This window comes from Panthera onca, chromosome D2 (genome assembly GCF_046562875.1).
Source record: "Panthera onca isolate mPanOnc1 chromosome D2, mPanOnc1 haplotype 2, whole genome shotgun sequence".
Classification (NCBI taxonomy): Eukaryota; Metazoa; Chordata; class Mammalia; order Carnivora; family Felidae; genus Panthera; species Panthera onca.
In genome coordinates, this window is record NC_138349.1 from 21,176,668 (window position 1) to 21,191,487 (window position 14,820).

The window sequence follows — 14,820 nt, forward strand, 5'->3', positions numbered from 1 at the left end:
TTGGGATGGATTTTCTGACATTTACAGCAGAAAGAACACTGGTTGTTATCCAGACTAAACACAAGTGAGATTTACAGATATCATTCAGCACATCCATGAGCTTTATCTTGAGGATCCCTGGAGTATATCATTGGTAAGCTGGGAGGATTGTTTTGTGGGCTTTGAGCAATGTATAATTAATCAACTCAAATTTTATATTTTCTTTGTGAATAATCCTGTGTGCTTGTTTGGGAAGGTTGGAACTTTTAAATCAAGAGTGCCATATCTTTTCTTTCTCTTGTGGGGTCAGGGAAGTAATTGCCAATCACATCCTATAATTAATTGAGTGGTTTTTCACTTAGACTTTATCAAAAAAACCCATTTGTTTATAATGTGATGGTCCTTGGACCACACTTTGAGAATACTGAAATAGGAATACATAGTTTTTATCTTTTCCCATACTCTTCCTCCAACTCTCATCCTGTATAACCTCAGAGTCACTATCAGAATTTGGTTTGCATATCAAATTAAGTTATAGGTGCAATAAAGTAACTTCTAGGATTTTATTTGCATAAGGTTCTCTGTGAATAATATTGAGAATTTTGAGGAATATTTGGGTCTGTGGCAAATTATGTCATCAGAGTTTGTGGAAACTGTGATATGTGTGTGATTTTCTCCTACTTTATGAGTGAGGGGGAAAAAGGACTTTTGTAGCATAAGAGCTTAAACCAAAGTGGATTCATAAGCATCTATCTGACCTGGGGACAGGAGTCATCTGATATACAGTGGGAAGAGCACATGTGAATTCAAAGACCAGTTGCATCATCATATCAATTACTGGGGTGCCTGGGTGGCTCAGTCTGATGAGCATCTGACATCAGTTCAGGTCATGATCTCATGGTTAGTGAGTTGGAGCCCCGCATCAGGCTCGCTGCTGTCAGCATAGAGCTGGCTTCCTGGCTTCAGATCCTCTGTCCCCCTCTCTTTCTGCCCCTCCCCTGCTCATGATCTCTCTCTTTCAAAAATAAATAAACATTAAAAAAAAATATCCATTACTACTGGGTTTGCACTAGGGCTATGCTCTAGCTGCTCTGTGGAAACAAGTACATGAGATCTGTCCAAGTTCTGGGGACCTAATAGCTTTTTGAAGGTTTGCGTGAGGAGAGAAACATTGCAGATTTCATACAATAGTCACTGAAGGTATCCACTGCAGGAAGCTGCTACCCAGCTGCTTGATATAAGGACTAGAAAGCCACAGCTAAAATCTCCTGGGAGCACTTGCTGGGCATTATCACAATTATTTATTAAGCACTATCTGTATTCAAGGATTTTGCTTACTTCAAGAGCATAGCCAAAGAAGGTAGGACATGGCTCTTCTAAGAGATCTTGAAATCTAGAAGGAGATTGAACAGTCTTGAGTGCCTCACCTATCCACTGGAGCTAATAATATCTGTCCGACAGTGATTCTTGTGAAAAGTGAATACTGTAATCTTTTATAATATAAAACACTTAGTTCTGAAACATGGTAAATTCTCATTCTCCTCATTGTGAATCAAGAGATACGGAATAATTTACATGCTCTTGATAGGAGAAGAGTTGGACAACCATGATCAAGATGTGTGGTTCAGTTACAGGAAAGTTACAGGCACAGTGGGCTCTTGGGATTGTCTTTGTTTTCTCTTAGATTCTGTAAGGATTCCCTTAGGATTGACGACTCCTTCATTCACTCCCAGATGTTTTCTCAGTTCAAATGTGTGTGTGTGTGTGTGTGTGTGTGTGTGTGTGCGTGCACATACATGTAACCCCTAAAAAATTATAATTGTTTACTTGGCAAGTTTTCTAAATGTGACTGGGATCCAAATATGTGACTTAGATGGTCCATTTTCCTAGGTGACTGACATTTATTGAGCCCTCATTTGATGCCAGGTGCGGTATTTAGAATACTTTATTTCATGCAGTGTTTACATAAACTATGCAACAGAAGTATTATTATCCATATTTTAGAGATGAATTAGGTGAATGAAGCTAACTTTTCTAGTCACATAGCTGACAATTATTAGAGCTGGAATTTAGTCCTAGCCATCCATTCCAGAGACCGTATTCCTAACCCTTTACTTTTATGATACCTTGATAGATAGTCTAAGGTTCTCAGAGCATTTAGTATTATTTTTTAGTTAGTGAGTCAGCTCTCAACCTCTTGGGCTATTCCTGATTTTATAGATACAGAGTAAAAGAAATAGAAGATTTTGTAACACCTTAATTAAAACTGACCCCTATCCCCTGAAATACAAGGATGGTCCACCCACATCTGCCACCTACTGCTGCCATCTACCCATTGTCATCTCCTTAGTTAACCCCAGACTGGGTTAGCTTCAACATCAAAAGATTTCAGCTTACCCTCTCTGCCCCTGGAATCCTGTGGGTCATTAGATGTGAATCAGTTGGGAAATTAAATTAAATTAAGTTAAAATGTACATCTCTAGGTCCCACTCCTGGAAATTCTGAAGCAACTGGTCTTGTTGGTGCCATAAGCATCTGCTTTTGTAAATGCCTCCAGTGTTTCTGACTTGTTTTGGGATCATGATGAGACATATTGTTGTATATAGATGAATTTGTCAGAAAATGTGCTCTCTGTCCTTAAAATTAGAGTTGTGTTAAAAAACACAGACAGAATACTAATATGAGCAGATATAAATGATGAAATTTATATAAATTTTAATATATACAAATTTAAATATATCTATTCCTTTTCTGATATTAACTATGTGATCTCTTCTAGTTATAGACATCTAACTTGCCTACTGAGACCGTTTTATCTTTTTCAAAGTATTTTCACATCTTAATTTAATCATTTGGCATCTAAGAGATCCAAATGAGGAGCATGTGTATCATTCCCCATTTTACAGCTGAGGAAATTGAGGCTAAGCAAGGTTAGATGGTCTTTCTAGGTTAATTAGGCTTGTAACTGTTAACTGTGACTGTGTTAATGCCACAGGATGCTTCCTGAAATTGCAATCAGAATAGTCTCTTTATTTACATTGAGTTCTATTCCTGAAACCCGTACTACACAGTATGTAAACTAAATTGAATTTAAATAATAAAAAAAGAATTGTCTCTACTAGATAGAGACCTCTTTATTATTATTTAAAAAAATTTTTAAGTTGCTTTTTTAAGGTTTATTTACTTAGAGAGAGAGAGGGAAAGAGAGATCATGAGCAGAGGAGGGGTAGAGAGAGGGGGAGAGAGAGAATCCCAAGCAGGCTCTATACTGTCAGTGCAGAGGCCAATGTGGGGCTTGAACCCATGAACCATGAGATCATGACCTGAGCTGAAGCCAACTGTTGTATGCTTAACTGACTGATCCACCCAGGCTCCCTGATAGAGACTTCTTTAAAGGCTGTCCTCTAATTCCCAGGACAGTGGGCATCTACAATGTCTTGGGTAAAGGAGAGTGTCATCTAAAGGTACCTTGGGTAAGAGGCTCACAATGAGACCATATTCAGAGAAATCCTTCTACAAGTAGTACACACTGCTTTTGATGTCCACAGCTCTGTCTTTATTGTCCTCGGTCAAGTCCTAGCCAGAAGATAAGGAAGAGATCATGGAGAGAGTTCAGAGATCCTCTAGTCCAAACCACCCATTTATTCACAAACACAGAGCCCAAGAGACAATGCATATTCTGTGTATAGTGGCCACAGTGAGTTGATGACAGAGCCAGTGCCAGGATGTCTGTCTCCTGAAGCTCCACAATAGAGTGGAATGAACCTTGGGATGGGAGTCAAACAGACTAGGCTTCAAAATTTGCCTTTGTCCTTCACTGGGTTTGTGACTTTGGGCAAGTCACTTAATATCTCTGAACCTCGGGCTCTTCATCTGTGAAGTGGGAGTAATAATGCAAACCCTAAGGACTAGTTTTTCAAATTACTGATATTTCAAAGCAGCTGGCCTGATTCAGGGTAGTTCTCAGTGAGTGAAGGTGTTCTTTCTTGTCCCGTTTCTCTTTTGATTCAAAGTTCATTTTTCAGGCCAAGTCTAACACCAAATAACGTACTCTATGGCTCTTCTATATGTATCGTGTTTTAGATACTGCCACTTTTGTAAAAGAATATCCTACTACATATTCATAAATGCAAATCAGACTCCAGGACTACAGCTTTTGACTCTGCAAATTTATATCTAGATATTAACAGAAATTTGTGCAAATGGTGCTGGATTATATTAGCAGGAGCAGGAGGGAAAATGGACGGTGAACACCAAATAAACCTTTCTTTATGCTTATTTTTGGTCTTGGGAGTAGAAGAAGGAAGTAGGAATCTCTGTGGGATGGACTCCTGTGGAGTCACCAGCACCCCAGGATTGTATATGCCATTAGGCAGGGAGTGTTGCTACTTTATGCACTACACTTTGTGCAGCAGCTGGCACATAATAATATACAATTACTAGTACAATACATAGTTAATATGTATTGAGAAAAGCAATCCCTAAATTTAACTTTTAATAATTTCCCATGTTCTGTTTGTGGCTCATTTATTTCACTTTGATTAGTTTTATCCCTCCAGCTATGCTGTAGCCTCTCCAAAGGCAGGTTCTGGTAAAATTTGTCCTAAAAGTACCTCCAATTTGTAAAATATCTACTTCTAGTAACTGGTCCTGTGGGACACACACCACAAACAGAATCCTCCCCACATTTTTATTAAGTTGATCACTATTCCCATATGACAGATGAAGAAACAGGGAGATTAAGTAACTTGCCCATGGTCACACAGCCTGTTTAGAGCAGAGCCAGTGGTTGAATCCAAGGCCCGTATTCCTCACCACCATACTTCTCTATCCCACTCAATGTGTTTCAGAGAATTTGCACGTTGTAAGTATTGAATATGAACCATGATCAGCAGAGCTGGGTAAGGTAAAAATCTGACGTGGACAAAGTGTTTTTTTTTCTGTATTTGCATTCTGGGGTGCCATTATGATCTTCTAGAGCTGTCCGTGGTGCTGGCTCCCTATTGCCAAACCCTATTCAAGCCTGTCTGTCCCAGGAAGTACCTTCTCCCTAATTCTTTTCATGAAAATTTGCTTTGTTGTATTTTCTTAGCTGTCATTTATAAAGCGTTTATGCTGAATCTGCATTATGATAATTTTATAGGGTATATTATTTAATTCCACACTAACCCTAAGAGACAAGTTTTATTACTATTTCCATTAAAGATGTAGAAACTGAGGCTCAGGAATTTTAAGAAATGAGATTAAGACCATAGGAATATAACTTATTCCTTTGACCTTCTATTTGTTTTTCGTTCCTGAGTCCAAATCCTAAATGCATAATGATTGGGCTATTGTACTAACCATATCGTAGGGCTATACGTTTTGAAAATTTCAAATGATGCCTCACATTTGATCTTAATACCAGATCCAAAGGAAGGAAACATAACCATGATTAAAAAAAACTTGAGGGGGGCCTGGGTGGCTCAGTTGGTTAAGCGTCTGACTTTGTCTCAGGTCATGATCTCGTGGTTTGTGAGTTTGAGCCTTGCGTCGGGCTCTGTGCTGACAGCTCAGAGCCTGGAGCCTGCTTTGGATTCTGTGTCTCCCTCTCTCTCTACCCCTTCCCTGCTTATGCTCTGTCTCTCTACCCCTCCCCTGCTTATGCTCTTATGATCGTAATTAAAAAATTTTTAAAAAACCTTGAATGATAATGAGCAGCAAGTAAAAGTCACAAGGATGAAAGTCCTTAGTGTCCTATTTTTACCAAGCACTGCCCTTCGTCCCTTCCCTGCTGCACAATACAACCGTTGATGTTGCACTTGGCATTTTATCAGAGGCCTTTCTACAAACCAGTGTCTGAAGGTGGAGATTAGAGAGCCCAGAGCCACAAGGAAGATATTTTGGCACAAAGAATATCTTTGATGTTTCTTTAGTCTTACCAAAAGGCTGTTGCATTGCTAAAGGCCAACCTTCTCTTTAACCCACATTAAACTGATGCTAGACTTGGGTTACATTGGAAAGAGATTAAGAAATGTAGTCTTGTAGAGTCCTGGAGAGTTTGGAAATCAAGTCTCAACTTACTCGTTATTAAGAAGCATTTATTTGAAGCTCAACATTTCCTTTTATTTCACGTCTATGTCCTTTGGCATGCTAAATTAAATTTAAATATTTTGATTAAAATTGAATATAATTCAATTCTGTTGAATTAGATTTATTCAATATAGCTATTTTTCCACTTATGGATTTATCCTAAATGAATAGAAAGACAGTATAAATGATGTTCAACAAATGGTTTCCCCTCCTTGGGATGTGAAACTTTCAGTGGTTTTATTTTAACTTTATTTTTTTGGTATGCTTTTATATTACATACTTATTAAAAGTTAAAAAAAAAAACTTTTGTTTTAAGAAATGATTGCTAAAGAAAAAACTGTGTATTTGTTTCCTGTGGCTGCTGTAACTACCACTATTAAACTACCACTATCAAAACAACTGAGATTTATTTTCTCATAGTTCTGGAGTCCAAAAGTCTGAAATCAGTATCACTGGGTCTAAATGAAGGTGTCACAGGGCCATTCTTCATCTGGAGGCTTTAGTGGAGAAGCTGTTCCTTGTCTCTCTTAGTTATGATGACTCCTGGTATTGCCTCAGTCTTCAAGACCAGTATCTTTAAATTTTCTCTGCTCCACCTTCACATTTCCTTCTTCTACATGTAATCACATTTTCCTCTGTCTCTAATAGTGATACATGCTATTGCATTTAGGGCCCAGCCAGATAGAATGACCTTCTGATCTCAAGATCCTTAACTTAAAACATCTGAAAAGTCTTCCATGTGAAGCCATATTTACAGATTCTGGGATTAGTACATGATGTTTTGGGGGACCATTATTCAATGCACCATAAGTGGTTTCCAAAGGGAGAATGGCAACCAATGAAGATTTCATACCTGCTTTTTAAATGGATTCATGCAGTGTGAAGCCCCAGTTTCATGCCCTGCATCAGCTGTGTGTCTATAATTAGATGAATGTATGGCCAATTTACCTGGGATAGTTCTAGTTTAGACTATTGCCTATAGAATTCTTAATACTAAATATTAATACATCTATTAATACTAAAGATTAATACTAAAGATTAATACATCTTTACTCCCAGTAGTGTTTTGGTTTATGTAATAAATTATATAGCCACCCTCCATATGCTGTTGCATATATTCACAAAATCAGCTCTTTTAGTTTTATTGTAATTATGATCTTGGGGACAGAGAACCTTACTAGGGACAAAGTGGGGTCACCAAATTCCACCATATACTTCTTCTAAAAGAAGCTGCCAAGTGATAATGAGAAGGCTCTAGCCCAAGTCTCTCTTTAGTGGGTCTGAGGATATGTGCAGGCAGAGTAGCTGATGTTAGGGATTTAAGCTGCTGCAGACTCTTTTGTTTTCATTTGCCCTTATAATAGTGTCTGTAATTACAGGGCAAGGGCAAGGGCATGTATCTGCTGATGTTCTCTGCTAGGCCACATGGCCATAGGAAAACTTGGCATCTTCTCTCTCCACCATGACTATCAGTAAATTTGCTTGACACTTGGATGGCCTCTGGGTACACACTCCTAGAGGGCTGATGCTCCTTCCATGTTAATATAATCTTCTACCTTTTAATTCATATTAAATGAATTCATATGAATTGTTAGCGAAATTTAAGAATAAGTACAGGCTCTGGTTGGAATGCCCTGGGAAGGACATCTCCAGTCTCTTCCACTGCAGATCATTTGTATAAATGACTTGATTTCAAACAGTTTTATTTGATTTTTCTCTCTTTCTTTTCCTTTCTACCATATTTCCTTCCTTCCTTCCTTCCTTTTGCTAAATACCCTATCTATTAATGGTTTAATTTAGATACTATTAGACCTCCTTTGTAGGTAAGGAATCCTAGACTCAAATATGTTAAATAATTTACACAAAGGTTACTCTGATATAGGCTGAGCTCACAATCCAACTTATCCATGTGACTCTGGAGTCCACACTATTAATAATTCTAGCCTATTCCTTATCTCCAAAATAGGTAATCAGTTTTAAAATGGACTTTACAAGCTGTAAGTTTCAGGGAGGACATCTGTGTACTAACAATGGTCAGAGCTAGTTGTCTGGAAGCTATTGTTGGGTTAAGAGAGAACCAGGCTCACTGATAACAATGAGATCAGAGAACACTAAATAATAGAGGCCAGTTGGTAGCAATTAGCCTATAGGCCAGGATTTAAGGAAGGGACAGAAAAGTCCAAGGAGACTAATAAGCAATTGAAATAAAAGTGTGGAAACTGGAAAGGAAGGCATCCTTGGTAGCTTATGTAAAGGCTCTCATCTCTGGTAGCAAGAGGAACAGAAAGCTGAGAACCAGGTACTAAATCAGAGTGGCTAAGCTACAGAGATTAAAACCCAACCAAGATAGGTCTGTTTTGCTGAGAACTACAGGGAAAGAGTGGGACTCTTTCAAAGAAGATCTGGCTGCCCCAGGTTCTAGCCTACAGACTATCTAGTTGTCATCTCTTCAGGATGTGCCTTACTGAAGACAGCCACCTCCCCTAAAGATATGACCAAAAGCCCAGCCATTTTGACCCAACAAGGAACAATTCAGACAAGCAAATTGTATTCCAGCGCTTCCAGTGGGGTTAGCCAAGGTCTTATATGACCTGGTTTGCAGTTAGACTTTTCTCTCTTACCAATCTCACTTCCTCCAACACTCTTCCACAAGTGTTTATCCCTAGAAGGTGTATAGCATGCCAAACTCGATCTTATCATCTGCTTCTGGAATACCAACCTCCAATAGACCCTGAGAGTCCTCAGGCCCAACTCTCCTCTGGACAGAATTAATATTCTTCCTTCCCCCATGCTATGAAGAAATTCTTCAGTCAGAAGGATAGAATATCCTAGATAAGCAAGAAAGGGGGACCTTCTTAAGATACACCTGTTGTATACTAGGCCTATTGCTAGGAATGATGTGACTGACCATTTGGAGACCTCATTTCTCTTTTCCTTAATTAGGTTCTGGTGCCTAAGCACTGATTTCTGGAAGCAGACAGATGGAATATAAACTATAGAGAGCTCAGTTGGCTAAGCATCCTTGAATTTTTGTTGGCTTACTCACACAGTGAAGTGTGTTAGATCAAAATGTTCCCAAATCTAACACCTTCAGAATGCTTGATCACCAGCTGCCAAATTTGGGAACAAAAATATCACTGCTTCCCAGTCTTTTGGGTAATATTCATTAACCAATTCTGGAGAATCACATGGCTCTGAGTTTTTTATCCACCCATCCTGACCATTGAAACATGTGAGAGCAAAGCACAGTCCAGCTGGGCAGTTGCCACAGCTGCCTGGGTTGGTGTTAGTTGCTTTAAAAGGAGGAGTCCTCTAAGAGGGGAAGGAATCACAGATGCTCCATACCATTTCTGTCTTGGAGAACGACGATCCTAACAACCTTGCTGTCCTCTACACAAAGTGCCACACGGAGAGGTGTGTGTCATCTTTAGAGCTGCTACTATTTATAGCATTGAGTCAGATTTCATAGGTCTCTATGTGACAGATTTAATGTCCAAAAAGTTCTGGGGAAAATTTATCCAAAAGGTCTGGAGATGAAAGAATTTGCCTGTCTGCAAAGAGGAGTGAGTGAAACATTTCCGCACAGAGTCTTCAGCAGGTTATAATCCATAAATCTGTCAGCAATCTTTACTCTTCATGTGTGTGAAATTATGCAAGCTTCTTTTTTTCTTTATTGTCAATTGAATTATGCACTCTGTACTATAGATAGATCAACTCTTCCTAGGCAGCTAACTGAGCTGCTGGAAGATCAGGATGTGTTTTATTTTTATGTCATCCTGCTCTGATTCAGTGTTTATGGTGACATGTAAACAGATATCAAGTTAAAAAAAAGGATCCATATTAAATGTAAACTTCCATCATGACCAATGAGATGTAATTGGTGCTATTGACAACACTCTGGCCTGCATTGATTTTCCTATCAGCCTGAAATCTGATGACAGCCTTTTTTCACTCCAACTACTTGGTTATGAACCTTTGCAGAGGAAAAATTATATAAATTATAAGTTGCTATATGTAGCCATGCTACTTTTCCAAAATAAGCAAACTTGGACACACATTATGTACTACAACAACATAATAATCACCACTTAGTGACTGTTAGTTAAGTGGGGTTGCCTTGTACTGCTCTTTAGAGACCTTACTCTACTTGCCAGTTTTTTGCCCAGAAGGAAAAGCACATTTTTCTTATTCTCGTAAAGGTAGTATGGGCTTGAGGAAGACTTGCTACTGGGTGCCCACGTGCAGAAATTTAATGCACTATCACATTTAATTTATGTGAACTCATATAAGGTAAATATTATTACTCACAATATACAGCTGCAGAAAATAAGTCCCATAGGAATGATACAAATCAGCCATGGTCAGGGGGCCAGTCACCAGAAGACTCCTTTCAAGTCTTGGGAAACTGCAGAGTCCTGGCTTATTTCCCCTCAGTTTCAAGGTCTGCACTGCACCACAGAGAAGCTTTTCTATGGAAAGGAGCTGTGGCTTTTCGTTAGTCAGATTAGATACCAGTTGGTTTACCTGCGACTCTCCCAAGCTGTTGTAGACACTACAAGAAGCTTCACTGCCGTGGGCCGCCCCGCAGTCACCAATCCGTCCACAGCCCGGGCCCTGCCACTTAGGCTGGGATAGCTCAGCTTCCAGCAGATACTTTTGCATATAGTTTTCCTGGATAATCCCAAAGCATTAGCAAGCATGAAGTGAAACTTTAGAAAAAAAGCTTTGCTTAGAAGTTGGCTCCTTCAAATCTTTTCTTTTACAATTAATATAGGGGTTCTGATCTATTTGGAAAGACAGGAAAATAGGTTAAAATGAAAGGATTGGAGGAGGAGCCATGGAAAAACTAAAGAGAGATTTCATGGGAATCTAGAAAGAGCTGAGTCTCAGAAATGTCAGCAACAGAACCTCCAGCACAGCCCCAGAATGTGGCTGCTCTCTCAGCTTACTTCCTTACGTGTGATTGCTCTGAACTAATTAACTTGCTCTTGGTCTGCAGCCTCTGGGACTTCTTTATGACTATGTGGTATAAATGGGCTGGTAATCTCCACTTTCATGGACTTCTGAGTTCTACCATTTGGGATTGGAATTTCCCTGTGTTCAAATTCCCAATAGAAGCATTCTTGATTTTGAGCCAGAAACTGGCCAGTCCACAGACAGGCAACTTCTAATCTCAGATATTTCCTTTGGGCTATGATGGGAGAGGGTGAATAGCAACGGGGTCATCTGGTATAGCACGCACTCTCCAGGGTATAGTGGCTGCCATTCTAGATAGTAGCAGGGCTTCAGCCCCTGCACATTAGCTCTGAACTTACTTCATGCTCTTGTTCCCTCCCTCTGCTTCAAACATCTTCCTCTATCTGTTCCCCTTGGTGGCAGATTCCAAGGGCATCATTCCTTTTTCTGGCAAGCTTATTGGATTGGCAATAACATTGTAAGTGATCCTCTAAGCTCTGATGTGGTACTCCTTGAGATGCTGTTTTCCGTTCACATTACTGAGCCCCATGGGATTATACCCAGTTTTGATCTTTTTCCTGTAAGGTTTTGCTTATTACTACTATTTCTACTACTACTAACACGTAAGAGAATTTACAAAACATCAAACACTGTTATGTTGTTTTTATGTATCAGCTCAGTCAACTTCATGAAAACAGTATGTGGTAGCTAATAGTGTTCCCATTTTGCTGATAATAATATGAAGTTTTGGTGAAAGTAACTATGATACCCAAGGAAGTGCATTTTCCGGACTGTGTGCCAGGTGCATCAGACTCTAGAGTTTATACTCATAAGCACAACACGGCCCTTGTAAATGACTAAAAACTGGTGGTTAATATCTAATGAGTGTCCTGTTCATGAGGAACAATCTTACTGTTTCTTCATGTGAAATATACATCCAAGTCTTATCTTTTCAACTAGACTTTGAACCTATTATGGGCAGGAACCATAGAATGCATGTCTCTAGTCTCTTCTGTAACACATTCTAGTTGGAAGCACAGATAAAGCTCAAATGTACTTACTGTGTGTCTGTACCTGTATTTAAACAAATTTTAATGTTTATTTTTGAAAGAGAGTGTGAGCAGGGGAAGGGCAGAGAGAGAGGGAGACATAGAATCTGAAGCAGGCTCCAGGCTCCAAGCTGTCAGCACAGAGTCTGACACAGGGCTCGAACTCACGAACTGCAAGATCCTGACCTGAGCTGAAGCCAATGCTTAACTGACTTAGCCACCCAGGAACCTCTGTACCTACATTTTTATTCAGCTTTCAGTTTCATCAAAAATAAGCCATAGCTAAATTTATCTTCTGCTCAACTCCAGTATTGACTTTTCAAAGACAAGAAGATTTAGGGTTATTTTTCAGAGTCTCTAGACCCCTGAATATGAAAAGTTCTCAGCAATAGGGTGCCATCATTGCCTAATGTATTTATTCTGAACTGGTAATGATAGAAGCAGTACATGTGCTTGTCTGGTCCAGCTGTGCTGGTAATGATTAGCTTAAGGAAATTGCACAAGAATTAAAAACCTAAAACCAGCCAAACCAAAATAAAGAAAACACACATTTGGCCTTGTTGCACTGAGTAGTGAGAAAAACTAGCACCTGGCTACTAACCTCTCTAACCTAAAGACTCTAAAACATCTTTTTATCATTACTAACAGGTTGAAACATTGAAATACTCTTCTTTATGTTCTCCCAACTCTGCTACCTTCCCAGCAGATGGACTGGAGCATGTTTGGATCTCTCGGTTCCATGACTGCCAAGATAATGGCATGAAAAACACAAGAATAGCACAGACCATTGGCTGATGTTTCTCCATCCTCAATTAACCATGAACTATGTCTGTGAAATGGCTTTTAGAACCAATAGATGCATAAGCATATGTGATTGCTCTTATTCTTAGAGGCCTCTTATTCACAAAGTTTGGGGGAGAATGGGAAATGGTAAAGGTAGACTAGGATCAGTGTTCACAGATTTATCCATCAACTTATCCTTAGATCATTACATTTTATTTCAACCCGTCTCTGAGCTGTAATAGAAGGGAGATTTGGAGCTGAAGATTAGGGGGGTGGTGTTGACTCTGCTAATTACCACCCATGTGACTTTAGGCTAATCATTTAGTGTTTTGGTCTCAAAATTTAAAAAAAAATAGTTTACTCACCTGTAAAATGGGGTAAAATAATCTCTATCCTATTTTTCTACATGGCCATTGTGAGGATCTGATAGGAAAATAAACACTAAAGCACTCTATAAAATTACAAAATTTTTTCGATCTACCTTACTTGTGACCAAATGGCTTAACAATGCAGAAATACTTTTTCCTGTGGTCAATTAGGACAAATCTTGACTTTTTTCTAAGGGAGCTTTTTTTCCACCTAGAAAACAGAGGGAAAAAAAAGATAAATCCTTCTATCATTATTTTGACATGTCCTTAAGTAATATGACATCTGGACTCTCCCTCTATCCTGCTCTTCATCCTATTTCCATTGTCTCAGGCTCCACAGAATGCCTGAAAATAGTCCAAAGAATATTGATACATTTCTCATCCTACTTCCATTCCTCCATACATGAAACAATTTGAATTTAAAAGAAGCCTTCACCGATGACTAAAAAGAATCTTTGGCTCATTGCAGACATGGATTTTTTAACCAGTGAATTTTTATGCCCCTCAAATCTTACCAACAAATAGAGGCTCATTGTGCTTGTGACAGATAAATAAATCAAGCCATCAGGGTTTCCTGCTTCCCATTAACCTGTGTTGGTTGGTAAGAGTATTGGTGAGTATAGCATGGCAGATCAGATCGTGGACTTCAGTATCTTACCAACCTGGGCTTTAATTCTAAAACTGTCAATCATTAGCCATGTAGCTCTGGGCAAAAAGCTTTAACATATCGAGCCACTTTCACTTAAAAAAGATGTTAGTAATAAAATCCATCTGACTAGATTGTTGTAAGGGTTGAAAGAAATATGATACTTAGCATCATGTCTGACATGTAGTATGTCCCCATAAGTCATGGTTATCTTTCCTTCCCTTCCCTTCCCCTTACTTTCCTTTCCTTTCCTTTCCTTTCCTTTCCTTTCCTTTCCTTTCCTTTCTTTTTTTCTGATAAAACAAGAAGTGTCATAGCACCAGTGTGGCCACAGGCAGGCACATCCAACCTGCCCAACCCCAAGTAGGCTGGGCAAGATTGTGCAGACTTTGAAGTTAGTTAGTTAGTGTGTGTATGTAATCTCTACACCCAATGTGGGGTCCAAACTTACGACCCTGAGATCAAGAGTAGCATTCTCCTCCAACTGAATCAGCCAGGCATTCCTATTATAATTTCATTGCTATTATTATTTGGTCAATTATTAAACATGAAATTGATCTGAAATGATATAAATCTATGTATGTTTAGGACACTCAGTTAGCTCCCATTTTCTATTCAACTCTTCATGACCTTTGTCCGGCTTTAGGCTTTAGTTTTTCCTGGGATGACTAAACTAGAGATGGTTTTCTCAGGGGCTTCTTGAAAGTCAGGGCCTATTCTGTGGGGAGCTACCCTATTCAATAAATCAGGCTGATACCAGGGGAACATGATTGCATTAGCTCGAAACCTGGATCACGAAAGCAGAATATGACTATAGTTTAACTCATAAAGCCTATCCCTGCAAAAGAGAGCAACTTGGCTGATGATCTCTGGCAAGAGATAACTCTTTTAGTTTTCTTCAAGTAATACCTCATTTATAATTGAGATCTAAGTACATCTCCATAATCCATCACCTAATTTAAAGAAA

General features: G+C 39.1%; 1 long non-coding RNA gene across 1 annotated transcript in view; it reads left to right on the top strand.

The window, feature by feature from the left end:
• The window catches only part of LOC132684569 (uncharacterized), a 108,098-nt gene extending 95,230 nt beyond the window's left edge, over positions 1-12,868 (top strand). Inside the window, exons 6-7 of the long non-coding RNA XR_009612728.3 lie at positions 28-133; positions 12,760-12,868. This is a non-coding gene — a long non-coding RNA (uncharacterized LOC132684569). The remainder of the gene's footprint in view (positions 1-27; positions 134-12,759) is intronic.
• The last annotated feature ends 1,952 nt before the right edge of the window (positions 12,869-14,820 follow it).